The 26,714-nt window shown below is 35.6% G+C and overlaps 1 protein-coding gene across 1 annotated transcript in view; it reads right to left on the reverse strand.

Moving 5' to 3' along the window:
* LOC110478548 (uncharacterized) overlaps nt 1–26,714 on the reverse strand; it is a 260,944-nt gene that overhangs the window by 187,925 nt on the left and 46,305 nt on the right. Inside the window, exon 4 of the mRNA XM_085568641.1 lies at nt 171–26,670. The gene's annotated coding sequence lies outside the window, so the exon portion shown is untranslated. The remainder of the gene's footprint in view (nt 1–170; nt 26,671–26,714) is intronic.

Genomic DNA, 26,714 nt, shown 5'->3' on the forward strand with positions numbered 1-26,714 from the left:
TACTAGAACCATGCAGTCCAGCTGTAAGCATGCTCATCAAAAGAGGAACTCAAGAAACCAGACACTTGGCAAATCCATTTTGCTGCACTTTCAAGGTACAGTAACAAAGGTAACAAAAGGATGTTTATTTCCTTTGTATAACAGACAAAGGAAGCTGCAATAGCACTTACTGTTTAAGTTTCAAGATAAGCACAATACATCCACACCAGTGACAGGAAAAAACAGAGATGCTGTGAATTGTAGGGTGATCTGTACAAGAAAAAAATCAATATTATGGTAATGTATAGTAATTCAGCATTTCTACAACAAACTACTATTTCAACAGTGGCATAAATTAAGAAAAAATCTTAAAAATGTTTTGTGACTCTTACTTGTTCCATCTATAATCACACTAAAAAATTTAGTTTATAGAAAAATTGTCTTAATTATTTTTAGGTAGTACCACTGGACAAAAGAAAAAATAGAAATTAATTCATTTTCCCTTTATGTGGTGCTATAAGACAGCAAAATCTAGTGGGATGAATAGAAAAATAGAAATTGGGACTTAGAAGTTTTATTTCTTGCTCTTAAAATGATACACGGTTCAAACCTCAGTGAAGCACTGAACTCCCTGCCTCATCTTCACTGACTGTATCAGGAGAATAATGATCGTTTGTAGAAGTTCTGCAAAGCTTTGGACACCACATCTGTAGTGTAAGGCTTCCCATAGTGGGCAACAAGTCCTGCTCTTGCCTGGCTCCACAGAGCAGAGTCCCAGAGTAAGCATCATCAGGTAGCATTTGCCCAGGCTCTGTTAGTCCTCACATACATTCCTTATGGCCCATATTTGCTGTGCAAAGATATGGTGTCTCAAAGCATCATGTGGTGAATGTGAAACTAGAAATATATGTGTGTAATCCTGTTGCTTTGTTTCTTTTTGATTCTCTGAACTTACCTATTTTTATGCAGAATATTCTTTCAAATTTTCACCTTTTTCAGGGGTTTTAAATTCCACTTTTGCCTATGGACAGAGCTTTTTTAAGTGTAGAATTTTGTAATGGAAACATACTTCTGTTTGGGGGGACTAACTGTATTCCATTTAAACACATTTTCAATCTCTCCTGAGGAAAAAATATCCTTTGCAAATAATAAGATAATTTAAGAGATTTAAATGCAGAAGCACCTTAAATGTACAGAATACTACCATTATGAAGATTTTAGAAAAGAGGTCTTAATGTCTAGTTTGAGCATAGGAGAATGTATGAGTTCCAAGGAATGCAGACTGAAGCCACAAAAATTTCTTAGCATTAGGTGCTATTTCCTAAAATTAATTTGAAATTTTGAAAGAAAGAGACATGTTTTTTTGGTGGACTTAGCAGCGCTAGGTTAACAGTTGGACTTGATGCTCTTAAAGGTCGTTTCACACTTAAAGAATTCTATGAATCTGTGAATCTTCCCTCCCTTGACCATTTTGCAGAAAGAAAAGAGTAGCTGCAGCAGTACCATCCATATGACTACTCCAACATTCATTCACTCAACATGACTCCTTTTTTGATTTTTCTGCTATCTCCACCACTTAATGAAGGGAGTACAATTCACAGTCTTATAAAAGATCCTCTAATACTTCTACAAAAGGAACTTCAGTATTCTCTGAGTGTGCTACTGTGGTTCATTAGGAAAAATGTCGTGGGATAACCACCCCGCTTCATGACAGATGCAATCAGTGTCTCCCTAAGCTTCCATTCTCAAATATGCCCTAAATAGGTCTATTTACACACAAGGCACAGTAATATCAAGCCACTGCCACGAACCAGGAAAAATATACTGAATAAAATTGCCCTGAACTTGCATGTTTTGTACTTCCCAGATTTAATATATTCTCACATCATTCTCAAATGACTCGGACACATTTCTGGAGAGTGGCCTAGATAACTAAAATAGGTCTTAAATGCAATAGAAAACTAGAAAAGCTGCTAATGTTTACAGGCTCACAAAACTCTGGGTTATTCATGAAAATTTCCTGAGTTAGGCATGTTGGTCAGTCCTGTAAGATCATCTCAGAGAAATGCCAAGTTGTAATATGTAAATGAAAATAGTAACACTTCAACATTCTGATGCTGCAAACTGAGGTTTGACACAAAATCCCAGAGTTGTAGGAGAGGACCATGCAAAGTGAAGTGGATTGTAGGATCAAGAAGAGAAATAAGTGTCCTGCAAGAAACAAACAGATGTAATTTTTAAATGCATCTGCACTCTGAGCAAATACTATCATATCTGAGGAAAAAGCTTCTCTGCTGTCCTTGTCTCTCTTTGTTACTCATTGTCTTGTTTTAAAAACATACCTCTTCCCTCTGAATGTTGCTCAACCTATGCTTGTCTTTACATTAATAAACTAATAAGATTTTAGAGATGTAAATCCATGATGTAATCAAAGGATAGTGATTTCAAATATTCTAATACACATCAAAATAGCAAAACTTGTCTTAGAACTATCTATTTAACAAAAGGCTAATGAAATATTAATATTCTCCCATATTTTTCCACCTGGCTCTGTGTCAGACTGGTGACTTCTCTACATTAAGTTTTGGACTGTTTATGCTAATGTGTTATCAGACTTTGCATGTATATTCTATCGTTTCAGACCAAGTTATATTCCCATATTAATTGGAAATGTGAATTACAAAGCTTCTTTCTCTTATAACATAAACTTCCTGAGCTTTCCCTCACTTACATTCACAGCTACTCTACCACATTTTGTCTAGGGATAATTTATATTATTTTAAGATAGATGATATTTTAGAACTGAAGACCATTTCTTATTATTAAAGTAATATTTAAATTGATACCAAATATCGTTAAGATACTCTCCATTTAACATTGTATAGGCTTTGGTGCTCAAAGCTGAGTTTAGGTACTAAGCACTCCCCATGAGGTGGAGTAAGATATAAATGCCAATAGATTCGATTTCTGTGGTCCAACTGGGCATTCTGACCACATTCCATGATGAAATGCAGATGCTGATGGTTTCCTCTCCCTTCATCCTGACAGTGAATTCCATCATGAAAATCTAAAGCTATGGACAAGGAGACTCTGGTTCACCCCAGCTGGCCCCACAGCCCAGACCCTGACCACAACAGTTCTCGGACTGTCACAGAGCTGACAGCCTGGGGGAGCTCCATCTTTCACTTTGTTCTCCAAATTAATCTCTAAAAAAAAAAAGCAAACCCAAGATAAGTTTCCCTTTTTGCCAGCAGCAAATCTATTTGATAGATTCATTGGCAGGAGGAAGTCAAAAAGCCCTGCTACCATTATTTAAAAATGTACTCTACAATATTCAAAGCTGTGTTGAACAGATAAAATCTCTTTGGAAACTGGGTTGAAGAAATACTATTGCTCAAGAGCTCAGTCCATCAGGCCATATAGCCATGCACATGTTCAGTTCTTAAGCATGTGCCCAATGCCATCGTGGATCAAGCCCTTTATTCATCATTTAGGACAAAATTTGAAAGTATATGCCACCATGCAGTGTTATATAATTCAGCTCTATTTGAGAGGGCTAAGGCAAGAGAAAGTCATTGCTAGCAAAAAGAGCAACTAGAAAAGAACAGCCTTTGTATTATCCTGTACTGTCCATTTTATATTTTAGACTGAAATATACTTGTTTCTAAGATACTTTCAAACATATTCCTTTGGTTTTGATAGGACTAGTGCAATCTAATGAGGCATTTCATATGGAATACGTATGAAAATCACTTGATTGGTTTAGGGTTTTTTACTTCATTTAAAAAAATTAGGGAAGAAAAATATAAAAAGAATAAAATGCTCATAGCCAAACCTGGCAGAAACAAATGGACAGTCATGTTGAATTTTCACTTATGGCAGAAAAACAAGCAAACATGAACAAGGCAACATGAAAAATTATGAAAAATTAACTCATTCACTCAAAAAACTTAAATAATCTACTCAGCTGTGATCAGTTGAAAACATGGTTTTGTCTACTCATTTGTTGTGTCTAAATGCTTAGAAAAGTTTTCAAATGCCTGCCTGTACTTCTGCTCAAGGTAACATGTTTTACAAATCAACAAAAACCTTTCAGCAAGGCATGTGAGTGTAAGTTGTCTATCTGTTTGTATGAAACACTAAGAGTCATTTAAATGCAAAAGCATTCAAAGCAATTTGATGAGCACCTTGTAGGTACCACAATGTAAAGATATAAAATCATGTACCACAGGAGCCAGCAGAGGGTGCTTCCATTTTAGGGCTGGAATAAGAGTGGGTCTCAGCCACAGGAGCAAGAAAAGCCTTTGCCTATCTTTCATTTGCTAAAATATTTCTCCCTATTTCAAATACCTTTCATTTCTTTGTAAAAACGAGGGTGGTTGCAGAGTCAAACATAAGGTGGTTGCAGAGTCAATCATATGCATATGTTAAAAAAACACCACATTTCCCAAATATCTGCGTATTGTATCATAAGGTAAATATTGCATAGTTTGCATGTAACTTTTTTGGGTTTTAGCAGAAATAATTTCCCTCACTTAAAGCACTTCACCTAGGCAGCAGCTCCCACTCTGAGAAGCAATATGAAGTGTCACTGACATTTTTTAAACTGCTGTTTGCCTTTGAACAGTTTTTTTCAGATTTCCTCAGGAATTCTCTATAATGAATATAACACTGCTGTCTCTACATCACCATCAGATGACTAAGTATACTCACCAGCAAAAAATCCCCAGAGCGATAAGATTTCCAAAACAGCATATTGTCTAGTTCAAGGTGAGCTGCACAGATAAATACAATGACCTTAGACTTCCCAGTATGTGCTGCTATTACCCCAGATTCCCTTCCCTGGGGAAGATCTATGTCTTTAATTAAAAAAATAAAGCAGTCAAAGTTGAAATTTGTAAAAGCAGCTTTTATTTAGCAGCCTAAATGAAAATTTGCCTTGCAGTGCTGGCCCTGATAGCCTGATTGTCCAGCTCTGAGAGCCTCATGTTGACAGGAATCACAGCCCTCAGAAAAGCAAACCACAAGAAGGTTTGAGGATTAGAGGACTAAGCCATGATGCCACCTTCAAGATTTTTTTATTTCCCTTTATTTTTATGTTTGATAGCACAAAAATTTATTTTAAAATAAATTAAATTAAAATAAAATAAGTACTAAATTAAATACTGAAATAAATGTAATTAATACTAAAATTAAATTTAAATTAAATACTTGGAAGATTAAATTTCAATAAATACGTTGCGAGAAAACACATTCTGTAGTTCCATCATTCTTTCACCCAGGAACATTTATCTTGAAAAGGTAGCACATTTCTTTGGACAGGAGCCACTCCTGGCAGCAGATCTCAACACTCAGTAGGGAACCCATGTCTTTGAGTTCTGAACTAGCCCATACTGGAATTAAAACACAACACTAACAGTGAGAATCAGTTGTTCTTGGTGGGTAAATGTTTTATAACTGCATGGGGATATAAGAGCAGAGCTTCGAGTTTAATTCCTTTTTTACAAAATGCTGTGATTAACTGCATGACTTCACTTATTGTTAAGGTAACAGATGGAAGTGCCACAGTGAAATATTTCCTTTTTATTTACAAACAATAGAAAGTCTTTCTGCTGATAGGAATTAAAACATTATGGGAGCATTTGTTCCACAAGCTTAAATTCTTTCATGCTACCACATGCATTTTTCATGGAAAGTCAACATCTTTAACATTTTTGCACTGTCTGAATTTATCATCCATAACTTTTTTCTGATTCCTGTTCAAATGAATTTGCTTAAAGAATTATGTACCTACAGTATAATGAGCTAATTAACTAAAGAACAAAAGGTGCCTTCTGTTATTTATGAGACATAACTAGGTCTCAGACAGAGGCAACACATTCTTTATTTTTAAAGGCAATCTGTATTGCTGATTTTGATGTCAGACACCCTGTATCATTTTGTACAGTGACACAAAAGGACTGATAAAACATTAAAATGAAAATTGGCTTAAAAAACCCATGCACCACATCTTACCACCAGTATTATGAATTTTGAGAGGTTTGTAAAAGATGTGCACTTTGATCAATTGCAGGGTTTCTAAGAAAAAAAATCACTTTTATGCTCTTTGACTGGCAATAGCACTGAGCAATGGACAAAACTGACAGAGACAGAAGTTGCATAAACAAAATAAGTCAGGGATTTTATTAAATATTAATTCTATTAATTCACAGCAAAAATCTTTGTTTATTATTGGATATTAAAAATATATTTTCTTTATTCTAAATCATTTCTCCACAGACACAGTACAACTTGTCAATGCCTGTAAAGATCTTTTAGCTTGCTAGAAATGCCTCAAGCACAAAGAGCAGTAAAATATTTTTTATACCATAGACTTAGATCTCACCACATTTAACAAAATATATTAAAATAATGATTTACAATGTGCTTAAAAGAGAATGGTAAAGAACACATTTACTTTTAACCAGCAATAATTGTCAATGTACCAATGAAAGACATCAAAAGAATTAAAAACATTGTGCAATTAAATTTGGTAGATTCTGTGAACTGTTTTAAGAGCATGTAGGTGAAGCAGAAGGATGCTAGAAGTACACCTCTGCATACACAGAAAAATAAAACTCTCTTATTCCAGGGTTCCTATAGGAATTACAACAATAATTGCATTATCAGTATACAAGTTGTGTACATTAGAGTTGCAGACATAACAATGACCGCTCTCATGGTTTTCTGGGTCCCTTATACACTTTCTGTGTGAGGCACAGTGTTTTGGCTCCTCTTCTGGGCTATGGGTCACCTCAGCCCAAAGAACTGTCATCAGCTGCACTGCAAAATCACAATAAGTCTTAGACTGTAACTGTTTGTTTCTTTCTCTTCTAGGTGTCTCCAGAAATCAATAAAAATCATAAGCTTTCTACTTTAGGGACATTCATCTCTAGCTATGTATTTCTATTAAACCTAATCTCTATACCTGCAACATCAAACATCTAAACAGATCCAATGTATTAAATGGGTTACCATCCTCATGGGATAGACCTTCTGCTATCCTTATTAAAAGCTCATATTTTTGGTACCTCCTGCCTATGTTGTGACAGCAAAAGGCTTGAACGCCTCTTACATATAATTCCATATATAATTTCATAGTAATTCCCCTTTTAAATATTGTCTTGCAAAAGAGATCCAAGCATCATGCCTAGAGGTATTTGCTTTTCAGCTATGTGTATACAATATAAGGATTTTTTAAAAATGTAAAAAAGGCAGGTATCCACCATTTTAATTTCTGATTTTACAGAAACTAAAATGGTGATTAATACATAGCATTAGAACTAAGGAAGAGTTTCCTATCATCATTAATAACTGCCTTCCTTCTCTGTGGACACACATTCACTTGGGGCAATATGAGTACACACACAGAGAATCAGAAACTCCCTTCCCACTGTCATCTAAGTTTCACAAAAGTTCTTATCCAAAGGTCAGCTGCCAATCAGTATATACATATATACACACATGGGTCCTTGGTGGGAATAAATTCCAAGTTAGTTGGCTACAAGAGCATATAGGTACTTGAGGTAAAGAAGAATAAATCTTTCTTATTTGTTCTTTTGTCCTTCCTGGATGATGGGATGTTCATATGTCCTGAGTGCCAGTATGTTTCAACAATAAATTGTGGCATATAAAAGATGGAGATAAATTTTAATTAGAATATCTAGAAAATATTAGAATGCCTCTGCATAGCAGCCACCAACCTCTATTATATCTTGACTGTCAGGTCTTACAGGTCTTAAAATCAACTAAAGCAGTAGAGGCTTTGCAGGGTAATTTCAAAGTTCTGAATCTGTCTTACTTGGAAATCACCAGCAACTTCTTTATCTTTATGAATTCATCTCTAGAAGGTTGTGTTTAGTTGAGACAATTATACAAGCTTCTGCTGCTGCTCCTTGTCCCTACAGAAAGAACACAATACAGTAACTGCTTTATGGCCTTCACTTCTTAAACTGGAACTAATTTGAATGGAGAAGCTGTACAATCTTCAGAAGAGTGGAAAGGCTGAGTGACATCTATGAACATTTCAAAGGCTGAAGAAACAAGTACATATTTGGGATGTGAGGCCATTGTTTAGGACAATTTACCTTAAAAACTTTGATTTTCTGTCTTAGGAAGTTACAAAATTATTGGCAATTTCACAAATAATTTCTAATTAAAAATCAGAAGCTGTTTCCCTTTCTCAGTGAATCTACAATGTTGTGAAGGCTTTTTCCAGCAGTGTTATAGTGTACCCAGGCAGATGTTTGAAAAAAACCAAGAAGCTGGAGATTCAGTCCTCTTACAAAATCAGAGGGCACTGGTTTGGGAACACTTGTAGAGAGTAACATTTTCTATTGGAAAAAGAAAGGAGAAGCATTCAAAAAAATTTTAGAAAAATTAAAGTATGTCAATATCTTGGCTCTTATACCCTTATTACTCTCTCAATGATTTCTGCAGGTGACTGCTTATAATAGTAAGACATATATTCCCTTGAAAAAAATGAAAGTACAAGAAATGGTTTGTGTTGTTTTTGAATGGCCTGGTTTTTGATAGCGGGGGTGCCACAGAGGTTGCTTCTGTGAGAAGTTGCTGGAAGCGTCCACCATGTCCAGTAGAGTCAATCCCTGATGGCTCTGAAGATGGACATGCTGCGCCAGTTAGAGATCATGCTAATGCCTCTGGGACAACATATTTAAGCAGAAAATCAAAACAAAGACAAACAAAGTTTTGTTTCTAGTCAGAGAAGAGGAGGAGGTGAGAACATGTGAGGGAAACACGGAGACACCAAGCTGAGTGAAGAAGGAGGGGCAGGAGGTGGAGATTCCTCTGCAGGCTGTGGTGAGACCATGGTGAAGCAGCTGTGCCCCTGCAGCCCATGGAGATCCACGGGGGATGCAGAGATCCACCCACAGCCCGTGGGGATCCAGGGGGGATGCAGAGATCCACCCACAGCCCATGGAGATCTACGGGGGATGCAGAGATCCACCCACAGCCCCTGGGGATCCACAGGGGATGCAGAGATCCACCCCACAGCCCATGGAGATCTACGGGGGATGCAGAGATCCACCCACAGCCCCATGGGGATCCAGGGGGGATGCAGAGATCCACCCACAGCCTGTGGGGATCCAGGGGGGATGCAGAGATCCACCCACAGCCCATGGAGGATGTGCCCATGCTGGAGTGGGTGGATGCCTGGAGGAGCCTGTGATCCACTGGGAGATCCAGTGGAGAGAGGGGCCCTGCTTCCAGGCTGGAGCAGCTGAGCTCAGAGGGCTGCACCCCATGGAAGAGTGACTCACACCAAAGCAGTTTTGGGAGGACTGTCTGCCCATGGGAGGGACTCACATGTCAGCAGTTTTGTCAGGGCTGCTGTTTGTGAGAGTGGACCCAGGCTGGAGAAGTTCCCAGAGAACTGTCTCCTGTGGGAGGGACCCCATGGCCTTACAGGGGAAGGACTCCACTCCTGGAGCAGCAGAAGAAAACCCCTGTCTCCTGCACTGGCAGTAGAAAGGAGGGAGGGGCTGGAGGAAGATAAAGTGTTTTTAAGGGCCTCTCTTCTCATTTTCTTCCTCTGAGTCTGTTAGTAATAAAGTCACTTTGCAACTTGGAAGTTGACCCTGTTTTGCCCTTTAGGAGTTTCTTCCCAGTCCTTATCTAAACCCATGAACCCTTTGTTAATTTTTTTTCTCTCCTCTGCCCATCTCTGGCAGGGCAGGGTGAGCAAGCAACATTCATGGGTGCCTGGCGTTAGGCCAGTGTCAAACCATGACATGGTTTCACTTGGTACACTGGCTATTCCTGCCCTAAAGAACGTTTTCTGTGGAAATTTTTCCTGCTGCACAATCTTAAAAGAAAAACCAAAATAATATGATCATATACACACAGTACAGTACAATACAATAATACCATCAATAAAATCTTACAATTCAAGAGTCATAAATTACCCAATTAATAATTGCAGCTGAACGACATGTCATAAAGAAAGGTTGATGCTTCTCTCACTTGATTACATTAGAAACACCTATACCACAGACATGGAACAGAACCATTCAATGAGAATAGAATCAGAATCAGAAACTTTATTAGTATGGGTTTAAAAATCTGTCTTTCTTTGCACTGCTAGACACTTCTACTCAGGGCATATAAAAGCATACATTTTTACAAGCAAAACTATTTGAAAAAATCTTCTTTCTTGAGGAAGATAAATAGCTGATAGCTTTTTAAATTTATTACTGATTTTAGTATACAGATTTTTATTAAATTAACATAACATAAAATTACTTGAATCACAGCATAACTTAATGAAAAACCTTTTTTTGTGCATGATGATATTCAAAAGCAACTGATTATGTATTGGCAGCAGATTCATATACTTCAGCCACTGATATCATATTACTAATTTTAATAACCAGCAATGGTTCTAACCCATGTAATGAATTGCTTAGTAGTAGATATAACAAAGTTTAATCCATGTTGCAACTACTTGAAAAATAAACCCAACAGTACTATAATTTGATATGACAGTCAGGACTGCGAGTGTAAGATCATTAACACTTCACAGGTTATACCCTGAAGTAAATCTTACAAGAAGTTCACATAAATAAGGACAGATTTACACAATTATGTAGTTATGAATATCGCTGCATTTCTAACCATAAGTGCATTCTTCTCAATTTGCTGTTCATTTGACTTTGATATGCATAAAAACCGCAATCCAACAAAAAACAAGTCAACCCGTTTTTCCTTTTTTCTTATTTGGTTTCAGGACATTTATATATCAGGTAGAGGTGTATGAACCCAGACAGTTTCATCTTAGAGAATTTTTGCTTGTGAAAGAATTCAGAAAAGTTTCATTTGTTCCACTTAGGTTTGCATTTTTGCCTGTTGTTTTACTGGAATGCTACAAAAGACTTACAAGGAGTTATAGAAAAGTAAAATGTGGCAAATATAAGACCCTCTCTGGAAAAAAAATAAAAAAAGAAGAAAAAGAAGAAACTGCTGAGAATAATAATTTAAAAAATTAGATAACCCCTATGGTGGTAACATCAATATTTTTGAATGTTTTTTTAAATAAAAAATGCAAAGACAAGGGAACTCTCTATTTTGTCAAAGAGCTTTTCATTGATATTTGAAACTGAACAACTCAAAAATGTTACACTAGCACAGCATACTGATCTTGTAATTTACATTATCTTGTAAAATTCCTCACCTCTGTGGAGCCACTGATGACATTGTTTGGGTTTTATCTGATAGGGAGAGAAGGGAATTGGAAAGGTATTATTTCAGGATATTATAAATAACTCTACATTAAACACAAAGCCTTGAAAGATGGAGGGGGTGGAGGTTAAATTTGAAGTGATAATGACTTTGTCACACTCGGACTTTGCGAACTAGTAGATTTCTTCTCATTTTTATTCGAAATACACGCACATACAAATAGTATTTTATGCAACTGTTTTAACATTTGTGGTTATCACCATTCTGAACTATTTGACCTCACCATTTTTTAACACAGCTCTTTCTTATGAAATATAAGAGGAACTGATTGCTCAGAACTGTTATATGTGAACCTGTGAGAGACTGTATTTTTATTAATCAGAATTGAAACATTTATTTTTTGCATTCTGCTTTCAGAGAGCTCACATTTAGAACAGCTTGGTACAGTACACAAAACCATTTCATTATTGCTTTCAACATTTTGGAGCCTTTTGTTTTACAGACAAACTTCGTGTTACTTCACTGCACAATATACTGAAGGCTAGTAATTACTGGGACATGTGGTAGGCGTTTATCACCACTAAAATCACACAACCCACTCTATGATCAAGATAAAATAGGGCAAGTGGTTCAATTAAAGGCACATTCTTTGGTGCACAACAATAGAAGGCTTGTGACATGGCAAGATTTAGAAAAGACTCAAATATCTTTAAAACTACTTATTATCACCAGTTAAAACGTGCATGTCTGACCTTTATGGTAATCAGTAATACTCCATTTGCACACTATAGAACTAAATAAGCTTTCTTTTAGACACAAAGAGTTACTTGTGTTAGCCTGCAGTTAACTTAGCTGATCTCAGAGTTCATGCTTGCAATGAATCAATGGCCATAATGATAGGCCATCATCTTTATCAACCCATTTATGATGATAGGAAGAAAACAGGACTGTAGATTTTCCTGACAAAGTGGAGTAGTATTTAAATGTTGACTGCTACATACATCAGATTAACAAGGTTGCAAAGTTACTGAGAATCCCATTCCCTGAGGTACGGATTCACCCTGTGGTGCTATTATACCATAAGGTATATCAAAGATAATTGCTTAGTTTATTATCCTGTTGTCTTTTATGTCAACCCTTAATTGTGAATTCAGAAGCCTCTTGATCTCCCTGTTCCTTATGGACCTGTTATTAACCCCAATCATTTTCATTAGGATTTTATTACTATTTTTATTATTAAAGTGCAAATTTAAAAAAAAAATGTTTCCAAATAATCCACAACTCCTTCATATTACTTCAGTAAGAGAGAAATTGATGAGCTATTCAGTCAGCATTGTAAATACCCATCTCTCAAGTTCTTTTCCTTCCTTTGAAAAGATTTTGCATATCGAAGTTCAGATTTTTTTACTCAGTTACTTCAATATTCAATTAAATAGCTTGTAAACATACAAAGATTTCTGTGGTAGAATCAGATTATTAAAGTTCTATATGACTTTATAGAATTATCCCAACAGGAAAGTGCAGAGGTGGCAATGTCACTGCTGCTGTCTTTCCCCATGGTCCTGAAGTATGATGGTCAAGCTTTCATATTTCATGTGCTGTACTTCCAGAGAACAATTTAAGAAATATTCCCATAAAATACCACATGAAACCTACAGAACCTAGAAACAGTTAAAAAACTATGGCCTGGCTAGTACAGATAAGTAGTCATTCATAATTCCTCCTAATGTATACAATATTAATCTGTATGTACCTAGAAAATCTGACTACTTCCTATACTTCAAAGTCATTGCCTTTGCTACGAGGCCTAGAAAGTGCTTCAGGATTCATTATGACATGTGGAATATATAAGCAATAAGGCATGACAGGGAGTGTGGTTATCATAAGATAATCACACCCCTGGGTCATTACAAAGCATGAGGTGCAGCCGAGCACCTCTCATTCCCCCTGGGGTGTGATTATATCATGATAAGCACACTTCATGCAGTTACCTTATTGCTTTTATAAAAAGTCTTTGTTGGGAAGAAAAACTGTATTTTTTACTTAAAGATGATAAAGTTGGCAGTTTACAGTCTTGAGCAGTACTTTCTGCTAAGCTCAATGGTTTATATGTATTCATCTACTCCTTTTTAATGTGCATCTGCCAAAACTGATCCAAAGTCATCAATCAAAAGGAGTTTTCATAATTTAGTATGTGTTCAACTGATCCAGTTGGAAAAGAACAACTGCATGTCCCAGACAATCTCAACAATTTCATAGTCATCGACTATTCACTGGACACCAATTTCTTTTCTCAGAAATTAAAAAAAAAGACAATAAAGTTGCTTAACTAACAGTTAAATGATGCTGTAAACATATACATTACAAGTAAGAGAGTTCAGCAACTGGAATCCTTGGATCTGTAAATCAAGAAAAAGTTTCTATCTTGTTTTTGCCCCTGGTAGATGTTATCCCACAAATTAAGGGTGACAACTTAATTTAGGGTCCTAGATAAACTACAAAATCCCAGTGCTGTCATTCAGATTTTAGCCTAAGGGGTCTAATGTGATCTTTTGGATTTACAAACACCTGCCTTGGATTATGCCATATGTCTTCTGAGTGGCTCCAGGGGTGTATGCTCTGTCCAGTACTCTGCTCATTTCGTGGTTTAAGAATGCATAGCTGAACACAGAAATATGAAGGTTTGCATCCATTTACAATTTATCAAGTGTGATGGCCATGTTCTGATTTTGGAGGCATTCAATGGTGTGGAAAGGGACATATGTATGGGCTGAATTTGGCCCTGGGCCATTTATGAATATAGGTAACACTTTTCACCTAACATGAGCAAGTCACAAATTCAACTCTTTAATTTAAATAGGTCATTATCACCACATCTTCCAGATTTAAGAGGCAGGGCTAGGAATACTGTCAGTATCCTGGATGAAAAGGAAAAATTCCACTAGCCTTCTATCTTCCAATATTTAGTTTGACACAGTGCTCTTACTACATAAAGATGCATAAAATTTTGCTTCTTCCAACAATTGTTTGAACTCTACCATTTTGCCTTTACATTTTAATCATATAGTGGTACAATATTTTCATTTTTTTTTCTCTGAAATGATGCTAGTTTGTATTTAACTAGAAATTTTTTTCTTAATGCAGAATCGTATGTTAAAAGTGTTACATATAAAATATTTTATATAAATACATATATGTACATATATTAAGGTTATTCCCAAAAAAGGAAAACTAAATCAAAATATGCATTTCTGATCCATTTCTTTAGAGGTCTATAGACTGATAACAAATAAATAATATAGTCTATCAAAAAACAATGATACTAATTACAAGTTAATTTAAAGGACATAACAGAAAGCAGTTAAACAAATGTGGATGCAACAAAATAATCTTAAGCTAGTAATTTTTGGCCAGTTTCACAATTTTTTTGATGAAACTTTATAAATAATAAATTTGAAGTGATTTCACAAATAACTTTGGAAGCAGGATGGGTTAAAGTGAGAATTGTGTCTACTCACTTAATTACAATTAAATGGAGAGAGTAGGATGTTAAAAAGGAGTAAAGAGAATAAACTCTTTATTCTCAGTAAAGGAGAAGTAAACTTTAGCTGCTTCATCCTTACAGCTGTTATTTTTAAAATTGCTGCTAGTAAAATTTCTGTCTAATGGTTTCTAAAAGCATTCCTAGTATTTTCAAGAGGTATTAACATATAGGTACTGAACTCTGTTAATACAATTGTGTTCAAAAAATAAAATTTTGCTCCCAAACTCTTATACCACATTTTATATTAATTCTTCATTAATTAAATGGGAGCCTGAATGTGCCAGGGATACCAACCTGAATCAGACTAATTTGGAGCAATGCTGTTTAGGAGTTTTGACTGTATTTCAGGCTATAGAAAAGGTTATGCATGCTGAGTCAATCTTAATTGTGCTGATGTCTAATTTGAGTTTTACTTGTGGATATTAGTATAATGATATAGAACTATTGTGTATGGTATAAAGTATCTTGGTTCCACAGCTCAGTAAATTATTCATAACAGTATCATGAAGCTTGTGTTGATGAATTACAGGCTAGAAAGGATGGATAGAAGAAAAAATCAGGAGGTGGGAATTTGGGAAGAAACATGGTTTGTATTAATGAAGTACTACATAAAATAAATGCAGTACCAGTGAAATTTATTTATTAATGCACTTCTACATATTCAATTTGTTCAAGTCCTTATCTGCAACAAGGACCTTCCAGAGAGGGATGAAAATACTGGTATTACACAACATAAGTGGAGGTACATGCAAGTAGCTCTCAATGGATGGGTGACTACCATCTTGGGAGAGCTGGCTATTAGAATGCATTTGCCCAAAAGATTTTTCAGTACTTTTTCCATAAAAGCATCAGTGAGTATTAGCATATTTAAAATCTGTTCATTCCCTAGACTAGTAACCATGGCTACACTTGCCCAGATTTTCCCTCCTCCTCTGCAGTTGGAGCCCAGAGCAGTTGGGGGTAGGTAGGCTTGGAAACGGCTAGTAATGGCTAGCCAGGGCAGCCTTACTCAAAGGAGTCCAGGGAAGGCCTGTCAACTAGAAATTGTTTAGCAGGAGCACAGGAAATATCTTACTAGAGAATAGTTTGCCAAAAATTCCCTTCATTTATTGTAGCAACTGCTACCCTAACACTTGTCAGCACTACAGACCTCCTCAGAAAGTGGGGCAAGAAACTCCACTCTAGTCAGAAAGCAGATCACCTGTCCCCAGGAAAACAGCCTCTATGTTCCTAATGGCCAAAGTCTGGAACAAAATCTGAATCTGAAGAATTTATGTTCTTTCCAAGATTGGATTCTTTTCTGATGAGTGAGGTTCTCTGTTCCAGGGGTTTTTTAGTTCTTCCAGAATTATCTGGATACATTTGGTTTTTTTTAATAAATTTCCACCCCTACTGGATTTCTGTCAAACTTGTGACCTCCTGACGCCAGTTCCTTGGCTTAACCTGTAAGTGAAGATATATTTCTATGTACAAGATTTGGATTCACTGCCCTTCAGTTTTGGCCATCCTTCTGCTTTGCAAGGCAAGGACAGACCATTACCATCTCTTTTTATTTTATCTGATTATAAATTGTTCTTTGTTATTCTCTTCTCTAAAGCAAAAACTACTAAATTCCCATTGCACAATTTCAAGATGCCACTCTTGTTCTTCAGTGCTTTCCCCCACATCTCTCCAAGGGCAACAATGAACCTGCACAGTATCTTGTACAAAATCATACCTTTATTTCATATCCTGACACTAGAAAGTTTTAAACTCTTTCTCCATCTTGTTAATATATGAATATTTCATTCCCTTTTTAACAACATTCCTACACTGAGCCGATAAGTTCCCTGAACTGCCCATAAAGTTTTCAAGGTTTGTGAAATGATAATATTTTTGAGTTTTGTTTGTCATGGTGTTTCCTATTACCTACTTCAAATAGGTGCTCTTGAAATTCCTCACAAACTTTACTAATGTTCTTCAAAGTTTGATTATTTGCTTTACTCTACCCCTGAGGCAGTCACATCCTGATTCTATAATAATCTTCTGTTCATTTATAATATATTTTCAAATGTAATTTATTAATAACTATATTTTATGATACAGGACCACAGATTAATCTATGAACCATTTCTAGCCTTTCTTGTGGGATAAAAATTCTTTCTATTCCTTAAGTTTTGAAAGTATTTTTTCCTAAAATAATTCTTGTCCATTATCTAACTACTTAGAGACTCAAGAAAGGCTTGTAAAAGCCCTTTAAAATAGAGAATTTAGAATATAAAAATTTGTTCTCCTTTTGAAAAATCTATGAATTTTGCTTTGTAAAGCTTGCCCTACTAGAACCTGCTTGTTATCCTCCAGTGACTTTGCTACTCTTTTCTACATTACGCCAACTAATTAGGTTCATTAAACTTTTGCTGGCCTTTAATTATTTTTCTAAACACTTTTGATGCATTTCAAATTTTAGTCCCATAATTTCTTCCTAACAAGAAAAGAAGACAATATAAGTGCTAGCCATTTAGTCTGTTCATATTAAAACTCTTTAGAGCTTTAGAAGTTTCCTCCAGGTACAGGAAATGGCAATTCCACATATGAAAACTTCAGGTCTTCAAGGTATTAAAGGTGTTGCACTTTTTGTAAGTAAAAACAACAGGTTCATATATGGAACAAAGGTAGCTGGAATAAAGTGGCTAGCTAGAATGAGTAAATACTTACCTAGTAAGCAAATATAAGAGTCATAAAAAATTAAAAAAAAAAAAATAATAAATATATAAGTAAATTCAGGTTACTGGTTCAAATGGAAAATATATGGCTAGGCCCCAGTTGCCCACTTGTTCACAGGGACAGAGTCCAGAGTCATTCTGCCTTGCCAGCAATGTATCTGAGAACAAAATGTTTTTTCTTCTCTCAGACACAGTGTTGCTGACATATAAAATATATTCAGATTAGAGCAGAATTGTAATTAGGATAAATATTTGATGTCCAAAGTGCTCTCATGATAATATAGGTGGGGCAGACAGAGATTTGTATGTAGGTAGTGTATTGTTGCAGTCTTACACATCTGCTGTGTTTTTAAAGATTAAATAAATAAGATGGACAGAAGCAGGCAATATCAAAACAGCTTTACTTGAGCTGAGTTGTTAAGAGAGTCTTTCAGAAAATGGAAGCAGCAAACCAAATATTTACACCTCGGTAACGATACAGTATTGCAATCTGTTGGTAATGATGGAATTAGGCACAGTAGAAACAAATTCCTGCTTTTTTACTGAGATCTCATCTATTTGGAACATCTGGGCTTATTATAGGGGATGATGTAGAAAACATTAAAAGGCCAGATAGGCTCCTGTAATGCTAGGGCTAATTTGATGTAGCTTGCTTTAGTTTCAAAACTGAGCACTGCTACTCAATACTATATAGGTCTGGCATTTCCTATATACTCAAATTTGCCCCTTAAATTAACAGCAGCTTCAACTCAATGTGAAGCAAAGGTTTAGTAAACAAATAAAGGTTATTTTTTCCTGAATATACATATATTACTAGAAACATATATCTGTGCTTAATCATGTTCATAATTGTAAAATCTTTAATTGTACAATCTTCAATCTACAATCTTCAATTGTAAAATGATTATATGTAACACAATTACATAAGACATTGGTGTTATTAGTGGTAATTTTAAAGGAAAAACCTGCAAAATAAAAGGGTATAGATTTCTCTTTTTACAGGGATTTACAGTACTCATCAACTTGTATAGTTCACATTAGCATCCAGTGACATTGCTTTGTCTGTATATATTTCTAGCTGTCAACAGAATGTCCTGAGGCAATCGCATCCTGATTCTATAGCTATCTTCTATTCTTTTATAATACACAAGGGTCTAATTTTCCATCAGCAAAGCATGAAATCATGTAAGAATGCCACATAACCAGCATGTGCAAACAAGTAGCACTTTTTCTACACATAAAAATGCTTCATAAAATAACAAATAAATTAAATCTTCTTGTTCAAGTAAAGTGCTTGAAAACTAGACCCTTTTTAGAAATTAGAGTACTGTGCATAATTTGCCATGCCACACTGTTTCTTTAAACATGTGCACCACCTTGCAGCATTATTTTCTGTGGTAAAAATAATTTCAATCAGGCTGATGGAGGAGCTTTCTTTTTCCTGGATAAATAATACAGTTGCAAATATCAGACATATTAATTAAATTAATATAAATAATAATCAGCTAGGAAGTTAACAAAAGAAGTGCATTTTTAATTGATGATGCCAGCTTATTGTTCCAACAGTAGCAGCCTTGCCCTACACCTTTGGAGATTCTACAAAGTGCTTTTAACAGAATTCATAGGAACAAAATGGGTACAGTGACTCTGTCATTTGCTACTTTCAGCATATTTCTGTGGAGTTACCAGAGGAACCACTAAAGCTCAGCAGTTAAGTGATTTTAAAATGTACCAGAACATATGTGCCTATGTGGTAAGCAGACTCCAGCTCCCTGTCTAGAACTTATGCCTCATTCTGCAGCACCATCTGCCAACAGCAATGACCTCTGTATCAGCTTGTGTTGGCAGTATATCGAATCACATTCAAGACATATGTCTTTCTTCTTAGAAGGACTATGTAAGCAAAGTTCAGCCTCAATGTATTATCTACAACTGCCAAAATCATCTTTTTTGCCTCTCATATTTCTACAACTTCTGGGGATTTTTAACACCCTTCTCTACATAATGTACAGTTTATTTAGCACATGGCTTTCAGATGTCTGGCTGCAAAGTAATTTATTGTAATTTAAGTCAAACATGTTTTGAATAAAGCAGCTAGTGTTTTTAATCTCTACTTCATCTAACACAATAGAAGCTTTCAGAAAAAAATGTATTTTCCAGGAGGAAGAGAACCACATAGTCTCTACTCATGAAAATAATTGACCTAGAATTTATATGTAAAACTTTCAATAAATTTGCCTTTGTCAAGTCCTCACCATTACAGCAGTACCTTTGAGAAACGAGTCTGCATGTGATTAAGTCAGACAACATCCACCTGTTTTTCCAACACTCTCTTTGTTTATGGAAATATTTCCTAAACATTACAAAGTAAAACAGGATTGACTATATTTGCCTCTTAAGTACAGGGGATAGGAGCAAGGATACTGGTTGCCAAAACTTAATGGATGTGATTGAAGATGACTCACTGCAAGCAAACAGCACTGAGCTTGCAGGGAAAGTCCTGACCCCACTCCACAGCTGGACAGCCCTGCCCACACTGGAACTAATGAGCTTGTGAGGCTGCTGGCCCACACAGGTGCAGGGATCAGCTCTGAAATCAATCCTACAGAGCAGGAGTACAGAGAGTTGGCATCACCACAATCAAAATTATGTGCTCATTAATCAGTTTTCAGCAAGTTTTTGCTGTTGCTGGTCCACAAAAGCCGAGGAAAAAAAGACCATCTGCAACATATGAAAATCTGCCCCTCCAATGTTCTTCTCATTAAAAATGGAATTAAAGGAAATAATTATGCAGCACACAAATACCCATCAGGAAAGAGAACTGAATTAATCTTGGATTTGAGTATATTCAGCACTAGATCTTTTCTAGGCTACATATGTGACTTTGTAGTCTACAGTGAGGGAGTGTAAACAGAAGCTGGGCAAATGGTGAAGCCTGTGTACCATACATGTGCTTTGCTGTGTATCAAGACTCAGTTCAGCTGTGCTTCCAGAGGCAGAGGGATGCCTCTAGTTTTACACTCATACTGTCTGCACTGTAAAAAAAGGCAGAATAGTATCTCCCTTCTTCCCACTAGTACTACAGGAGCCAACAAAATGGAATACTGAAAGGTTCAGCCACTCTACCTGAGATACAGATAAATCCTCCAAGTGTGGAAAGGCACGGTGTCTCCTCCAAGCAAGCTTTAACTTTCCTGCAAGTTATATATCTCTTCTCAGCAACAACAGCAAATGTAACCTTCCTTCACCTAGATCAACAGTAAGAAAATCAGAAAATCTGTGATAGTTATAAGTTGGAAAAAACAAAGACAATATAATCACCTATGCAATCCTGCCTCTACTACTTTTTTATGGTTTAGCAGCTGTTGAATTATTTTATGTCAGTATTTAAGTTGTGTTGAGAGACATGCATATTCAGAATATGCTCCTTCTCAGGAGCAATGTTTTAATCTATCTATCTATCTATCTATCTATCTATCTATCTATCTATCTATCTATCACCTACCTACCTACCTACTTATATACCTACCCACATATATACCTACCCATCCCATTCTGCAACTAAATAAATCATAATAACATAGAATTTTAAGTGTTGGAAAAACCTCTAAGATCATCAAGTTCAAGTGTTAACCTAAAACGTCAATCTTCACCACTAAACTGTGTCCCTGAGTGCCACATCTAGATATTTTGTGAATGCTTCCAGGGATGGTAACTCCACCACTCCCCTGAGGAACTTGTTCCAATGCCTGGCCACACTTTTAGTGAAGAAAATTGTGATCCTAAAGCACATATTAAAATTTTACATTTCTATTTAACATATGATACAGATGATGACTCAACTGCATATGGATATTCTGATTTACACCACTGCTTGTGCTGTAATGGGGTCAAAGGACCAGTTGAGCTTTAAGGCAATAGGCCAAATTGACTTATTTCACATAAGCTGTAGCCAATATTTTACAATTAAATTCTTCATATTCTAAACTTCCATGAAAAGAAAAATATTATTTCTTTCTTTTTATAGTTGTGAAGTAAACCTGGAATTGCTAACAGCCTGTAAATGGATGCAATGCCTAAGTCTGGAAACAGATGGAAAACTGGGCTTCGGAAGGTGACAACACTACTTCTCTTATTAAGCTGCCCTAATGTTGATATTAAAACCTAATTATCTTTAAAAGTCTCTTTAAAACTTAACACTATATGTTTAAGTGAACATTCAAACACACAAGGAAGAAAGTGGGAATTAAGCCCTCTGAAGTCATAGTGGGAAGCAAAAGAAATACAAGACTGGCAAAAGAAAAAAAAATATTGTGGAAATGCTTGTGTTCATGTAATGCATGATGAAGAAATAAGAAATGAATTATGCATTTTAAAAAGTTAAAAGAATGACAGGATTAGGAAACAGTAAAATGAGGACAAATGGTTGCCACAAATTTACATCTCAAAATAAGAAACTTAAAATAGTTTTGAAAAGTTTTTAGTTTAAAACATTTGATAACTAATTGTAGCTTATTTTAAGAATATTCACAGAATCTAACCTATTTTTTTTAATTGTGTTGGTTGAAATTAGCTGTTTCTGTCATACTTTCAATAAACAGGCGTCTGAAACATTAGGATGGATAAGTTCACCCGAAAGCAAAGATAATTTCAACTATACTTCTAGAAGGCACACACAACTTGTGTGGATTTGTGGAATGACACCACTGACACGTGGAATCTACATCAAATTCTATGTGGTTTGGAGCTTTTATTCTGGATATAATGGAGTCCCAGAGCCTGGATGCCTATTATCAGATGAAGAGGAGAACATCAGTGCCAGCATTGTTTATCTCAAAAGAATACAGAGCTGTGAGCCCTGAGATACTCCGAGATATGAAGTGAATGAAAGCTCAGTAAAAGAGGGTTATCAGGAAATTTGCTCTTGTGCTCAACTAAAACTCAAAAGTAGGTGTGTCTTTGATTTGCTTGTGTAATACTGTGCGTATCTGTACCAAATGCTGGGTGGAAAGTAAGGGCTGTGCATGGGCTGTGCACTTGCCTGTTGTATTGCTATCAGCCAGCTCTTCTCATCTCTTCTTTCCGGGCTGGGAAACTATTGGAAGAACCTTAAGCGGGGTGCCAACCACTTGGCTCACCCAGATCTTCCTGGGGCAAAACTATAGGGTGAAACTGAATGCAGATATTTCCTGCTTGCAACATGACTGCACACAGCCATGCACCCTTGAAACAATGAGGCACTTGATTGTTCTGTGCATGCCCTCTTCATTCATTTAATGTACAATTTTCCCCTGCTTCAGTATCTTCCGTCATTCTTTTCCTGCTGACACATGACACACTTATGATAGTCTTTGCACTTCCACAGGAGACACCTGGAAGCAGAAAATTAGGATTGCTGGACCTTCTCCCACCTCTTCTCACAACTTTCTTTGTTTTCCTTTGGTTGCTAGATGCACTGTCCTGGTAGCAAGTCAGTGAGTGACAAGGAAGGGAGATGAGACTTTCTGCTCCATTAGTACTAAAAGTGGTCCCTGGCAAGTAGGACCACTTTATTAGATAAAACCACTTTATTTAGTAGGTAAAACTTTTTTAGATCCAAGTCTCCATATGTTTCTGTATCTGTATTTCAGATAGATACAGCTTGGGAGCAGGGGGCTAAAGGAGGAGCAAGTGTATAAACACAGTGCAAAATGCTTGACAGGAGTTGGACTGGCTAAACCATTAGCTGCCTCTCAGAAGAGCTCCTCAGCAGCCTCTTCAGTAAAGGCAGATTATTTGCTCACCTGAGGACGGCACATGGGCTACAAGAAAGCGAGAGGGAGTGCAATTAGATTCCCAGAAGAGCTGAAATATTATAGACTTATTTCTTCAGCACAACTGTGCCCATCTCATCCTTTCCAGAGGCCCCACCACACACAGCTTGTGGTTTTGTGGGAGGAGAATTAACCTCTTCTCCTGTACATTTACTCAGACTCTGTCTACTCAAACCATCCACACAAAAAATTCTCAAGGGTAAAATGTACAGGCAGATGGAATGTTAAGAATTACTTCATTTCAGAATTAGATCTGGCCAGAAAACACATTACTTGTCTCAGGAAAGTGATGGCATTTAAGATATTAGAATCATTTTAAAACCCCAAAAAACTCAATGACAACTAAGGTGGAAAAAAAGGAGCTTTCAAATTTCTCTCTAAAATGTCTCTCTAAATATCATTGCAATGAATATGTTGTAATATTTTGAAATAATTTGAAATATCTTTCTAAAATTTGTATCTATTTCTACAGAAAACCAAATCAAATTAAAATAAAACTGCTTGAAAATAAATAATTGCTTAGTTAACAAAGATAAAAAGTTAGCTCCACCACTTCAGAAAGTTTTCCTTACTCTCCCTGTTAGCCTGTATTTTATAAGAAAATTATCTAAAATTTTTTACGAGATGAAAGCATTTGTCTGTCCACAAGTCAACAGACGTATCTGTTTATGTCTATATATTATGTTTTTATTTGACCCAGAAACTTTCTCACCATTTATTTTCCTAATAAAAATAAATGTGAACTGAAATTCAAACTGGTTAGTTACCACTAGTTTTGGGATAATATGAAAAGGTTTCATTCAACTTCAGGAATTATCAAGTCTCTTGAATATAACAGTAGCTGAGGACAATTCACAATTTCAAGCTGTTCAGGATTTTATATTGCAAAGGATATCACAATATATTTATAAACCAACAGTGACGGGTTTCACTTGCTCTGAGTAATAATGTAATTTAGAGTGCTACTAAAGCCTAAGGAGAGCCTTTTCCCTAAAACCATCTTGTCTTCAAACTGCCTTAATGACTTTTTTATATTTGATTTTTATTGTTATTATTATTCCTGAGACAGTCTGAAATTTCATCAATACCACTGCCTTTTTAAGATTTACATCAAAAAATAGCACCACACCACATCCAAACAGATGTATTAAATGTAGTGCTAAGCTGACAAGCCACCAACAATAAAAACAGATGTTAATTTCTCACCAGGCCTGCCCCATTCAAACCATTCATCCAGAGCCACAGCAGCACCAGTTTTTAAGACAGAACCTTTTAAAGATATATTATGCACTTTTCCTCAGAATGGGCTAAAACCTCATTGCATGATTTTTTATTATATGCAAATGATCAGTATCTGATTAGGTCCTGAGGCAGCTTCACCTAGGTGTCCATGGGAATAGTAATGGGAGATGGGGAAGAATATTTCATAACTGAAGTATATTTTCCCTTGGGGGACACCACCATTTGATTTTGACATTTATTTGTCCTGTGCTGTTAAGGACAAAACTACAATTACACTTTTTTTTCTACTGTGCAGTGGGCACAGTGTCAAAAAAATTAAATCAAAGGTAGTGTGTTCTCACAAAAAAGAAAGAAAAAATAACAAGTTTTAAAACCAAATTTAAAACACATATTCAGTTAAGTCACACTACGTTAGAACAGCCTAAGTGATTGAAAATATGTATCATAAATATATTTTACAAAATACCAGTAAGCATAAAATTTATATATAGCCCTTTAATTGATTTTTCTTACTTGATTATTAATATCCACATAGCCAACATTTTATTTTATTAATATTTTTCATTGACAGCTTTGAAAATAAGGTGCATAAAAATAAATAAGTTGCTTGAGTTCATCTCTATTTTAATTGCTACAATTTTCTTCATGTTTGGAGAAAGTTGGTGTAAATTAATTGAATACAAGATTAAATGAATGATACATATGATGACTCTTGCATTTTGTATTTTGACTGTACACAAATATATTTTTAGTATGTACATTTTTCTGCAACAAATAGTTTTTCTTTATTTATTTCCACTGGCAAAATTCACAAAACCTGCAAAGAAATTTGTGTACATTTTATACAAAGCATGTCTGGAATTTACCAGTATTAGAAACAATTTATAAGCTACCACTGCATATTTTATTTCAAGGGTTCCGAAACTCATTGCACATAATTTCCAGAAATTGACCTAATGTTCTCAGAAGAATTCTAGAATAAAAGTGTTAGAGGGCTAGTCAGAAAGTGACACTTCATCCTCAAATTAGTAATATGTTCTTATCTGCAAATCTCATCCAAATCTCAGTCCAAACTAGAAGAGTCACATCTTCTAACACATCTCTAGTACATTAAATTAACATGTCTTATATCTTATTGAACTCTATTAGTTGGAATGAATAACAACAAACAGAAAAAAAATTGGAAAAAATGTGAAAAATACCACATTAAGAAAAATACCACATTAAGAAAAATTTAGTAAAATTTAAACCAGCATTTGGAGTAGAGATAAACTGAACTACAATCTCAACATGTCTGCAAAAAGCAGACATGGTCACTGATCTGAATGCAGGTAATACCTGATAGAAACAAATACAATACATAAAAACTGGGAAGGTTTTTTTTTCTCCATTTAATTTAATTTGATTTTGAATCTTTCATCCCATCCATTGCTGATTTAAACAGTGGTGTTTGATCAGTAGATCGGAGCGATGACTTCTCTACTAGAACATTTGCTTTGCTCCTGCATTGGGCTTAGTTCAAATAAGAGTTGCAGAATATCACTAAATCCTCTAAAAAAACAATATTTGTATGCTTTTATTGCTCACTTGCATTGCAGACACATATTTTAAGCAGGTCACCAAAAAGAAAACAACTTAGAGGTATGCAAGAGTCTACCTAAGATCTGGAATATGTGTTTTTTATCAATTGCATATACAAGAGACATTACATTCAAGGCATTTAAAGTGGATACTTTCTATTTCTAGAAAGAATTTGTAGTAACAAGTCATAGAAGTTCTCTATGCCAGTTGTGTCTTTAGTCCAAAAAGAGGTCACCTCTTAAGAATTGGAATGCCAGGTGATCTTTCCATTCACTTGGCCTCTGACACTGAGGCTGATGACATTGTTAATAGGAAGACTAACAGATTCTGGGGAAAAGTGGTTTTTTTGCAAAAGATTTATCAGTGAAGTTTCTTATGTTTTGATTGGATGAATGTTTAAATTATTTGCTAATAAATAAGAAATTTTTGAAAGGGAATTGAAAAATTCTTCAAATTAAAATTAGTCTTAGTTTTGCTCTGAGCAGTGCAATAAGTGGAAAGTTTCCTTACCTGGATAGCTCTCAGTATGGCATGACATATTATGTGATAGATTGTACAATCAGCTTCAATTCTGGAATTGGGGAGAGGGAAAATTGCTTGTTATACACATTTATT

Source organism: Lonchura striata, chromosome 1A (assembly GCF_050655825.1).
Source record: "Lonchura striata isolate lonStrDom1 chromosome 1A, ASM5065582v1, whole genome shotgun sequence".
Taxonomy (NCBI): Eukaryota; Metazoa; Chordata; class Aves; order Passeriformes; family Estrildidae; genus Lonchura; species Lonchura striata.